This window comes from Gymnoscopelus microlampas (genome assembly GCF_963454915.1).
Source record: "Gymnoscopelus microlampas genome assembly, chromosome: 8".
NCBI classification, from domain to species: domain Eukaryota; kingdom Metazoa; phylum Chordata; class Actinopteri; order Myctophiformes; family Myctophidae; genus Gymnoscopelus; species Gymnoscopelus microlampas.
In genome coordinates, this window is record NC_139945.1 from 55368559 (window position 1) to 55380817 (window position 12259).

Consider the following 12259-nt stretch of genomic DNA (forward strand, 5'->3'; position numbering starts at 1 on the left):
ACATCAGGGGTCTTCAACGTTTTCAGGCCAAGGACCCCCTAGTCGAGAGAGATGAAGCAGGGACCCCCTCTATATTGTATAAAATTGTGTTTCAGATCAGACTTTTTCCCCCCTCTACACCTATACTTCTTTGCCAAAAATAGCAGATCTACAATAGCAGATCTACAATGCTTGTAGATCTGCTATTTTTGGCTAAAGTTCTCCTCAGAAAAGGGATGCGGCCCCCCTGTAGTAACTCTGAGGACCCCCTAGGGGTCTCAGACCCCCTGTTGAAGACCCCTGGCTTACATTATAATGGTCCCAGCTGTACGGAGGAGGAGGACGAGGTGGTGATAAGTAATTTTGTGCCGCAGAGGCCAATTCAAGCTCTCTACGCCATTTGTGGGTGGCTTTTTGGCTGTTACAGGAACTCTTCCAAGAGTTCATAGCAGTGATATTAGTTGTTCCCTTAAAGGTTTCATGAAACATTGGTTTCATGGTTTTGTAAAACATTTTTTAAAACATCTTTATCATGGTCCTTCAAACGTGGATTAAAAGGTTTTAATTGAAAATCCACTCCAGTGAGCCATGGCAGGTTTTTTTTTCTCGAGGGGGCGGAATTAATGGACTTTGACATCAAAGTCCACAGGCCAATCACAGCACTTTTCTGAGCCTAATCATTCAGAAAACCCCAGACCACAGAAAATCCACTGAATGTTCAAAGTTCAATTTTTTTGGGGTGTAATCTAGGTCAGAAAAAAATATATATATATTTTTTAATTTTCTGCATTTCCAATGTCATTGTGCTCTCAAATCAATCAACAAGCTTTCGTTCACATTAACTATGCTGCCTGGCTTTGTATACTGGTGCTCTTTTGGTGACAACATCGCGTTGTGTCCTCTTCTTCAGCAGTGGTATTATGACTGGAACATTTGTGCCACCTACTGCTTTTCTTGACAAACTTCAAATATTCGCACAACACTTGTTATTCGCATAACACTTGTGGATGGACACTTTGGTGTTTTAGTTGTACATTAATTTCTACTAGTTACAGGTCATTTGATCAGTCAGGCCATTGCCAGGCTAGATCATATCGTCCAGCCACCTGCAAAGGAACATACAGGCCATACAACCCCTGATGACAGCACGCACGGGTCATCACAGATGGCCATAAATAGTTTGTTCTGACTCGTAGTATTGGAGACATGACGCCCTATCTTACCCCTTATGCCTAAACGTTTTTGTAATTTTTTACTGTTTTGAATAACATTTTAAAAGAGATATATGAATAGAAAATTTACATTGACACGTTGTAGCTTGTAGATCGGCTATTTGAACTATCTTCAAACATTTTTCAAAATAGTAAAACATGCCAAAAAAGTTTAATCATAAGGTGTAAAGCGGCGCAGAGATAGCGCCCCAAATTGTATCTTCACGTCAATGTGAACTGTAGCTTCACCTTATTGACAGACTCATATATTGACCATAAGTTGCATTAGTCCGGGCGTTTCGGGCAAAAATCGTGCACTTTACGATAAAAGCATGAAATTTGGCACACATGTTAGGGCATGCCATAAGGAACATTTTTGGCTATAGGGTCATCGCAGATTTGTCCTGTGGTAACCATGGCAGCCATTTTCCAAAATGGCCTCCATATGCTGTTATTTTACCAATAACTCAGATTCTAGACCACCCAGGATATTGATTCTGGTGACTAATCCTACATTTTCAAGGATGAGGAATACAGTGGTACTATTTACAACATGCTAGTAACTACCTAACTAACTACAGTACATGAGGAGGCTGATACTCGTGTCATATTACACCTAGAAGATGCTGTGAAGGAAGGGTATAGCAATACGCACAGTAGACACGGATGTGCTGGTCCTGGCAGTAACGGCAGCCCAACGCCTCCACTTGACTGAGCTGTGGGTTGCTTTTGGAACTGGGAAAAGTTTCCGTAACTTAGCAGCTCATGAGATGGCAAGGGCATTAGGCCCAGATCGATGCTTAGCCTTACCCATGTTCCATGCCTTTACTGGATGTGACACAGTGTCATCTTTTAGAGGCAGAGGCAAGAAGACGGCATGGGAGACCTGGAAAACCTATGGTGACGTCACACGTGCCTTCATTTCCTTAGCTGCCACCCCAGACAAAATAGATGACTGGATGGAGCCTCTGGAGCGATTTGTGGTATTGCTCTATGACCGCACTAGCGGCCAGGCATCAGTGAATCAGGCACGGAAGCAGCTATTCACCCAGAAGGGCAGAACAATTGATGGACTCCCCCCAACACGAGCTGCACTGATTCAACATACAAAGAGGGCAGCCTACCAAGCTGGCCACTGCTGGAGACAGGCGATGGTTGCAGCCCTTGAACTCCCATCCCCAGGTGAATGGGGGTGGAAGAGGAAGGAGACGGGTGAATACACATTATTTAATCCACTTCTTTACACTTGTAAACCTGTGATCTGACAATAAAGCTGATTCTTATTTTGACAGGAGGATGGGAAGTGCACTGGACCACACAGAAGCGAGCCTGGCCTGTCGGGAACTCCTCCGCTGTGTTTGCAAAAAAGGATGCAGTGGACAATGCAGATGTGTTAAGGCAGCACTTCAGTGTACTGCCCTTTGCTACTGTGGTGGACTGTGCAACTAATATTGTGTAGATTATCTGACTTTATTGAATAGACCCCTTAACAGACGACGTCACACTGATAAGAACCAGTATGCGCGGAACCAGTATGCGCGCAATGAAACCCATTCTATCAGGTCTCGCTAGGACGCGCCTCACTAGCCAACACACAACAGGGGGTTGGGGTGTGCTGAAATCAGCGCACCCCAAAACAACAGGTTGAGAATTGATTGCGTGAAACAATCACCTGTGCGTCCAGTCTCAATGTTGGTAAACAAATAATTGGTCTATATGCCATTAGGCTATATGACTCATGAGTACTCTGCCTTTGTTGTGTCTTATAGTCCATTGAAAATAATTATGCAATACTACTACTAATAAAAGAAACAGTACTGCATTCTTGACTCTGACGTGTCTGTTTGAAAACATGTACTGTACTACATCATTACATATTTTGATGGGTTTACCATTATTTAATTAACTGAATGCCAGATATATGTAGTTAGGTAGTAGAATGTTGTAAGTCGCACCTGAGTTATTGGTAAAATGACAGCATTTGGCGGCCATTTTGGAGAATGGCTGCCATGGTTACCACAGGACAAATCTAAATAGTACCACTGTATTCCTCATCCTTGAAAATGTAGGATTAGTCACCAGAATCAAGATCCTAGGTGGTCTAGCACCTGAGTTATTGGTAAAATAACAGCAGTTGGAGGCCATTAATTAGAAAATGCCTGCCATGGTTACCACAGGACAAATCTGCGATAGCCCTATAGCCCAAAAAGTTCCTTATGGCATGCCCTAACTGTGTACCAAATGTCATGCTTTTATCGTAAAGTGCACGATTCCATCAAAATATGGCCCGAAACGCCCGGACTACATGTTTGTGTTGACACTATTAGAAATCCCTGTAGACAAAATGATATGTTAGGTAGAAGTTCATGAGTGCTAAAGAAAAAAGAAAGAAACTGAAAGGCATTCCTTTTAGAAAGGCCACCTAAGGATAAGGATAATTCCTTTTAACAGGTCGTTCATGAAAGTCCTTGCGGTCTTGTTTCGAATGAGAACCTGTGAGCAAAAAAGAGTCTTGCTCAGGGACAAATTTCATTTCATCGACACATATGCTGGCCTGGCCTGGAATCGAACCTGGGGCAACCAGGGCCTCTGGCTCCCTAGGCGGGCTCACTATGACAGCATTCATTTTTACATCTGGCATTAATATGTTGGATAGAGCAGGTTCTATACAACATATTCTAGACCCCCCAAAAACAATTTTGGAGGGTCCCCACTACTGTGCATCCTCCGCAGCGGCGGACTGGCCATTTGGCGTACCGGGCAAATGCCCGGTGGGCCGCTGGGCCCGTTTTAGGATTATTACGGCCATTTCCGGGTCGCGGGGCCCAATTATTAGTTTAGTTCAACTAAATGGCAGTTTTCCTCAACCTTTTAAAAGACCCCAAAATGACCCCCAAAAAAGTTCTTGTCCACGGACCCCTATCACAAAATATTTGATGCCAGGGACCCCCATACAATATTTGGTTTAAAAATATAAAAAATATATATATATATATAAAAATATAAAAACATTTATTAGTTAATTTAGTTGAACTAATAAATAAATCAGTGCGGCTGCAGAGTTCATGTGCAGGGCTGGGCTGAAGCAGTGAAACTCCCCCCCCGCATTTTTTTCTTCTTTTTTTTTTAAATAATGATAATAATAATGATAATACATCAAATAAATATCACTCTATGGATATTGATGGCAATTATTTACAAGGGGAGCAAAGAGCAGCAATACACTGGGGTGAAAGACAGGGTTGATACTACTTATTTTTGTGACAGTGCTGCTATGTAAGGGGTGTGTGTGTGTGTGTGTGTGTGTGTGTGTGTGTGTGTGTGTGTGTGTGTGTGTGTGTGTGTGTGTGTGTGTGTGTGTGTGTGTGTGTGTGCGCGTACTTATAAACAAACTAAAAAAATAAAAATAAATAATGAATCAGCTGATCAGTTAATGCAGCACTCAGCATGATATAGTCTAATCCAGTGGGTCTCAAACTTCAAGGACCCCCAACTTCTTGGTTTTGTCCGCAGATCCCCATCCCAAAAGACCTTGTGCCAGGGACCCCCTACACAATTTGTTTTGATAAAATGTTTCAAAAATATTCAAAATCTTTAACATTTCTTGCGATAAAAAATAACGTGTGCATAATTATAAACAAACATTTTGTTTTCCTCAACCTTTTTTTCATGTAAAGGACCCCCAAATTGTGTTCTTTTCCACGGACCCCTATCACAAAATATTTGGTGCACACATGCACACGCACACATGTGTGTCGTGGACAGTAACCCATGAAAAGATCTATTTTCACCCCATCGGTTTACAACTCGGACGGCGCTGAGGTGTTTTGTGTGTATGTAATGTATGTACGTACGTACATGCGTTGTGCACTGGGAGGCGACCTGTTCTGTATACATTGTTTTTTTTTACAATGCCAGATCTACAAGCTCACAACACGCCACATCAGAACATTTTGTGAATTGTAGATTTTTCCTCAAAAAAAATTTGAAAATTTTATGGAAAGATGTTTTTATATTTTTAAACCAAATATTGTATGGGGGTCCCTGGCATCAAATATTTTGTGATAGGGGTCCGTGGAGAAGAACTTTTTTTGGGGGTAATTTTGGGTTTTTTTATTTAACCTTTATTTCACCAGAGAAATCACATTGAGACTAGTGTCTCTTTTACAAGTGTGCCCTGGCCAAGAGAAGAGGCAAATAAAATGTTACACAGCTCTGCCAGTAACGACAATACAGGACATAACAAAACAAAGACAAACATGACATCCGTAATACCAAAGACCTACTACCAATAGCACCAATACAGACTATTTAAAATACTAATAACAACAATACATCATAAAACTAATAAACTAATATAAGACTAAGATCACAGCAATTGCTACTTGTCAAAGCAGGAGCAATGGTTGGAGAATGTGCCCATGGCAATCCTCTTAAAAGACACTAGAGGGATCAATGAAGCCAATTTTAATCTGGTCTGTAGATCGTTCCATGACCAAGGCCCAAAAAACGCAAGGTTTTTTTTCCCTGCCTCAGATTTAGTAGTGGGTACGACATAGCGCATCCAGGCATTCGATCTGAGGTTAAGCGAATTTTGGACAAGATTAAATTTTGAACAAATGTACGAGGGGGAATTTCCAAGAATGGCTTTATATATAAAAGTGTACCAATGTAGCAACCTGCGAGATGCTAAGGAGGACCACCCTACTAGGGAATACAGAATACAATGATGTGTCCTATAGGTGGAGCTGGTAATGAACCTCAACGCAGCATGATAAAGGGGATCAAGTCTACCCAATATTGAGGGACAGGCGAATCGATACACAATGTCGCCATAGTCGAGTTGCGACATAAACAGGCCAGTGACCAGCCTTTTCCTTGAAGCAAAAGAAAAACAGGACTTCATTCTATAAAAGAAGCTTACTGTGAATTTTAACTTCTTAATCAACGCTTCAATGTGATGATTGAAGTTTAACTTGTTATCCAACCAAATTCCCAGATATTTGTAAAGCACCACCCATTCGATGGTTACTCCTTCCAAGGTGGTGATATTTGGGGGGATAATGTCAGCTCTATTTGGAGTAAATAGCATGGCCTTGGTTTTTTGGCCGTTTAATAGCAATTTGCTATTTACCAATTCATGCTGCAATGAGACAAAATCTGAGGCCAAGTTTGAAACTGCTACATCAAAAGAAGGAGCACAAGAGTACAGAATTGTGTCATCGGCATACATATGATACTTACAATGCTTAGATTGACTACAAATATGATTGACATACAAGAGAAAAAGCAATGGACCAAGAATGGAACCTTGGGGGACTCCTTTCTCAAGGGTGATGGAATCAGAAATGGTATCACCAAATTTGACACACTGTGTGCGGCCAACTAAATAGTTTTTGAACCAACCAAGCACATTTTGGCAAAAACCAGCTTTAGAAAGGACCTTGAGCAGTACGTGAGGATCCACGGTATCGAAGGCCTTACTCAAATCAATGAATAAGGCCGCACAAAAAGATTTCTTACCCAGGGCTGCCCTGATGTCGTCGATAACATTAAGGCATGCCGTTACAGTGCTATGTTTTGCTCTAAAACCTGACTGCATGGGGTTCAAAATAGAGTATGAATCAAGAAAAACCTTTACCTGATTTGATACTTGGCCCTCTAAGATCTTTGCCAAGGTGGAAAGGTTAGAAATGGGCCTGTAATTGTTTACATCACAAGGATCGCCAGCCTTGAGAAGAGGGGAAACATTTGCTTGTTTCCACTCTTCAGGTAGACTTTGAGTGGCTAAGGAGATATTGAACATATCAGTGACAGGTTGGGCAATGATAGCCGATGATAATTTTAGGAAAAAAGGGTCAAGGCCGTCTGGGCCTGCAGATTTTTTAGGGTCTAAGGTAGACAGGGCGTGTAGAACATCCGATACCAGGATGGGAGAAAAGTCAAAAACAGAAACAGAAACAACAGATGAGTCAACATTATCATCATGGGCGTCTTGATGAGGAGCATTGGCAATTTGCTCATCAAAAATGTGTCCCGCCCTTTTAAAATGCGAATTGAAAGCATTTGACATGATTTTTTTATCAGAAATAAAGGACTCGCCCACCCGAATCTTAGGCGGGGGGCCTGCTGCTCCTTTCTGTTGCAGGGATTTGACTACTCTCCAGAAGGTACAATGATTGCTAGAGGTATCAGTAGTGAGAGATAAATAATGTTCCGATCTTAACTTCCTGGTGAGGACCGTACATTTATTTCTCAAGACACGAAACAGAAGCCAATCATGACTTGAATTAGACTTTCTTGCAAGTGACCATTGTCTATTTCTTTCATGAATCAGATCAGCCAGGTCCCTAGAGAACCAGGGATTTGCACGGTTCTTAATTCTGATTTTTTTGAGAGGTGCATGTTTATTCATCAGGTAGAGAAACTGTTCGTGAAAGAACCGAAAGGCCTCATCCATTGATGGAATTAGGGACATGCGAAACCAATCAACTGCAGCCAAATCATGAAGAAAGGCTTGTTCAGAGAAGTGTTTAAAGCAGCGCCTGATGACAGTCAGGCCTTTGGTTTTGGGCAGCTTAGTGTTTCTGACACATGCAATAGCACAGTGGTCACTCAAGTCATTTGCAAACACACCAATTGAGGCATATTTGTGCGGTGCATTTGTTAGAATAATATCAATCAAAGTGTCACCATCCGGTCTGGCAGGGTTTAATCTAGTGGGGCTATGGATGATCTGTGTTAAATTTAGGGAATCACATTGCTGTTTAAAACTAGCAGATTTATCAGTCAACCAATCCCAATTCAGATCAGCGAGAAGGGCAATCTCGGAACTAGTACACTTAGAAATTAAGTCTACTAGGTTTCCCATAGCTTCACTAGATGCAGAAGGAGGCCTATAACAGCAGATAATAGTCAAAGGAGAGTTAGCCACAACTATCTGGACGGCTAAAAATTCAAACTGCCTAGGTATAGTTACAGAATGAAGAACAGACCCTTGAAATCTATCAGAGATGTACAGAGCAACTCCCCCACATCTGCCTTTACGATCGGTTCTATAGATATTATAGCCAGGCACACGAACCACATTATCAGTAGTGCCAGGTTTTAACCAGGTTTCTGAAACCGCGACCACATCAGGCTTGGCTATTTCAAACCAACAACGAAAAGTGGGCAATTTAGGCACCAGGCTTCTAGCATTAAAATGGAGGAAGCCTAGGCCATGTCTACAGCTAAAATCATGGGGGGTAGACAACATTGGTAGGGCCTCAAAGAGGGGGTCCGGTCCAGGATTAATGTGTACATTACCTGAGATAAACAGCATTAGTAAAATCAACAACCTTGTTGATGTTCTCCTAAACACTGAAACAACACCAGGGGCTCTGGAGGAAGACATGCAAGAGTGAGCAGTACAACAGGGATCGCGCCATAATCCAAGAATCACCATATCCAAAGCAGGCTGAGAAAAGCAATTCAGAGAAACACGTTTACATGGTCTTTGTGGCCAAAATACATTTTCCAGAAATCCGGATGTAACGCGTGTTTTACCAGCAATGTTTAGGTTCAAGTGTGGCAAAGAAGTGGTGTTACCCAGATGGAGAGTGTCCAGTGACATGAGACCCATGCCCAACGAGACAATCAACACAGCCAACATATTGCAAGGCAACATGTTAAACATTTCACCACAGGGCATACACAATACAATGAAAACAAAAACAAAAACAGCCACAGAATATTATGCACAACGTTCAATGAAGCATGTAGCATAAACAATGAAATGAAAACAAAACAACCACAGAATGTTTTGAGTTGTGTTTTGTGCGACCAACCATGCGCCGTACTGGAGCAGGAGGAGGAGAACTGTAATCCAACAGCAACAGCCGAGGAGGCGACGAGGGGAAACGGAGAACGGGCCGAATCCGAGGTACAGAAACTGTTCAATCCGTGGAAGAGAAGCAGGGCAGAGGCTGGAGGCCTCGCAATTCGACAGGCTATGTAGCACAGTAGAGCAACGAGATTAGCGTGCCATCTGAACTAGCATGCCAACACGAGGACGCCGGCAACAACAACAGTGCTCGCCGTCGCAGAAGCCAGAGATAGGTGAGAGACGAGACCGCCGCACAAGCCAACCTGGAGGCGCCGTTTATATCCACACATCCACCGCAGTCCCTCCTCACAAAGCCCGAGAAGAGGCAGGACGCAGAGCCACGGATCAGCAGGGCAGGCGAGCCCTCCGAGCAGCAGCAGCAGAGCAGATCCGGCGCAGAATCACCGTTGATAGCGAGATCACGGCCGCCGAGTAGCCGCGAGGAGAAACGCTATAATTGTACTAGCGTTTTTGCCACAGCCAGCGGTGGTATAAACACTATGTGTAGTGAGCAGCACAAGCTACGATGAGCTAGAGTTGCCACCCAGGGTGATCCCAGCACTCAAGGCCAACCAGACAGGAACGGAGCAGACAGTCCAGGGGACACCCTGGCCTCACAGACACAACCCCTCGGTTGAGGTGTAATAGCGTCGTACACCGGGTCAAAGCCGGCAGACACCAGGCGGATTGTGGAACAGGCTTCTCAGAGGTAGACTATCCACTATTTCCTAAACTTCAGCTAAAATAAATCCCAGGATATCACGATAACACCGAACTATATTTAAAATGTCACTAAAAAGAAGCAACAATAAAATTCGCGAGGCATAGATGACTTAAAAACATAGAAACATAAAACCTAGCAGAGCATGTCACATTCGTGCCGCCATCTTTTAAAAGGTTGAGGAAAACTGCCATTTAGTTTGCTTTAACTGATCAGCTGATTCATGTGGTCTTTGCTTCTGTGTTTGTTTATACTTATGCGCGCACGGGCGCGCACACGCGCACACACACACACACACACACACACACACACACACACACACACACACACACACACACACACACACACACACACTTACATGCAGCAGCCCCACCACAAGAAGCAAAAAAAGAAGAAGTATCAACCCTGCCTCTCACCCCAGTGTAGTGCTGCGCTCAGCTCTTTGCTCCTCTTGTTAATAACTGTCAGTCAGTTGGAATCATACTTCCCCTTTATTATCGTGTTGTCATCAATAATCATGGAGTGAAAAAGGTGATGTTTTAAAAGTGACAATTTAAGGACTTTTAAGACCTTTTTCATACCCCCAAAAATGAAATGAACTGAAAAGAAAAGAAAAAGACCATTGCTGCATCAAAAGTAATCAACACACTATTCCTACTATAAAAACTGGTCAAAAATTGGCCAAATTGTCAAATAATATAAGAAAGAGGCAAAGAATGTGAGAGTAGCCGACCTACAAGCTGTGAGCTTGTAAATCGGCTATTTTCACAATTATCAGTGGAACCGAGTCAAACAAAATGTAATGCCTCAACTCCTACATTCCAAGTGCTTGTCAGGGTGGGGGGTCCCCAGTTCATATGTGATTATTTTGGGGGGTCAAGGCCTGAAAAGTTTGAGAACGACTGCCATAGACTATCATGCTGGGGTCATTGTCTCCGCCAGGCCGTAAGGCATGGTGAGAGAGTATGTTTTGCACCCTGTCTGTCCGTCCGTCCCTGTGTCCGTGCAGGGCCGGTGCTAGGCAATTTGGCGCCCACTAGGCCCAGGAAGAAATGCCACTTGAAAATTTTCAAATCAGCCTCATGGTGGCGCTATAACAGGCTGATTTGTGTTTCTACCTGCATTTTTCACATCTGCCTTTTATAGGCCACCAGGAGGCTGACTTTTTTTTTTTTTGATATTAAGCCTTCAGATTTTATCCAAATAGTCATGTGATCAAGGCGGATCTGTTTGATTTTTCATATTCCATCCTGATTGGTTAAGATTGACATCTAAAGTTGCATGAGTGGCCCATTTTTAACAAAATGTTGCAAATCATGAACGCAGCGTCCGATTGCGGTGAAGTGCACACACATTTGCACTACGTTGAGGAACAAATGCCACCCTTTCAACATTTCCCTATTATAGCGCCACCAGGGGGCCGACTTATATAAAACATTTATTTAGAGTTTACTCCTTCAGATTGTATCCCAACATCACGCACATCGGTACACATGATCTCTTTAGTCAAGTGATCAAGACGGATCCGTCCGATTCTGCAAATTTTTCACTTTCCAGCCTGATTGGCGAATTCCGAACATTCCTGGTCCACACTAACCTACCTGACCTGGCGGAGACCTGTGCTCCGAGGAGCACTTTTTCCAGTTTAGTATATATTGATTTGAAATGGTGACTGATTAACACTGTGCTTTTCCCCATAGTTTTTAAATTGTGGCGGCTGAACGTGAACAGATTCTGGTTAATTACTACTACAGCTGCCTTTGATTGTGCCGTTCCTCTCTTCCTGTACTTAACACGTCTTTTCATGTAATGTATCAGACCTGATGAAGACCCTTAGCGGTCAAAACGTTGTGTAACCTTAATACATGTTTCTGCATGTAAGTGTGCAGACTTCCCTTCCTTTTCTCTATTGTACGTATTGTTGTTCAGCACGTGATTAGTTTTTTTTGGGATGTGCGTGCTTCCCTCTGGACTCTATTCGAACGTGGACAGGCCACTTCACGTTTTAAGAAGAAGAAGAAGAAGAAGAAGAAGAAGAAGAAGAAGAAGATAAATTGTATTTGTAACGCACTTCACATTTTTACCAATCTCAAAGTGCTACAGGGTTTAAAAACAGCAACATAAGATCCTGCTTGTAAGTTGTGGCCTATAATGAACCATAGGTCGTACAATCAAAAATGTGGTCAACTCCTGGACTTAACCCTATATACGTCAACAGCAAATCACTTCACTGACAATAGCCGGTCTACAAGCTCACAGCATGTTGTGATGTGTTGTGAGCTTGTAGATCTGCTATTTTAGCTGCATGTTTGCCCCAGAATAGGGTACATGTGACTAACTATCCTATTAAAATTGGTATGTTCTTTGCAACAACAATAATAAGAACCATTGTCACCATGTTTCTATTCTCATTGGCTAAGCGTGTAAACACATAGAAGTCTTGTTTTTTTGTTTAACAAAGTCGAATAGGTTTAATATTAT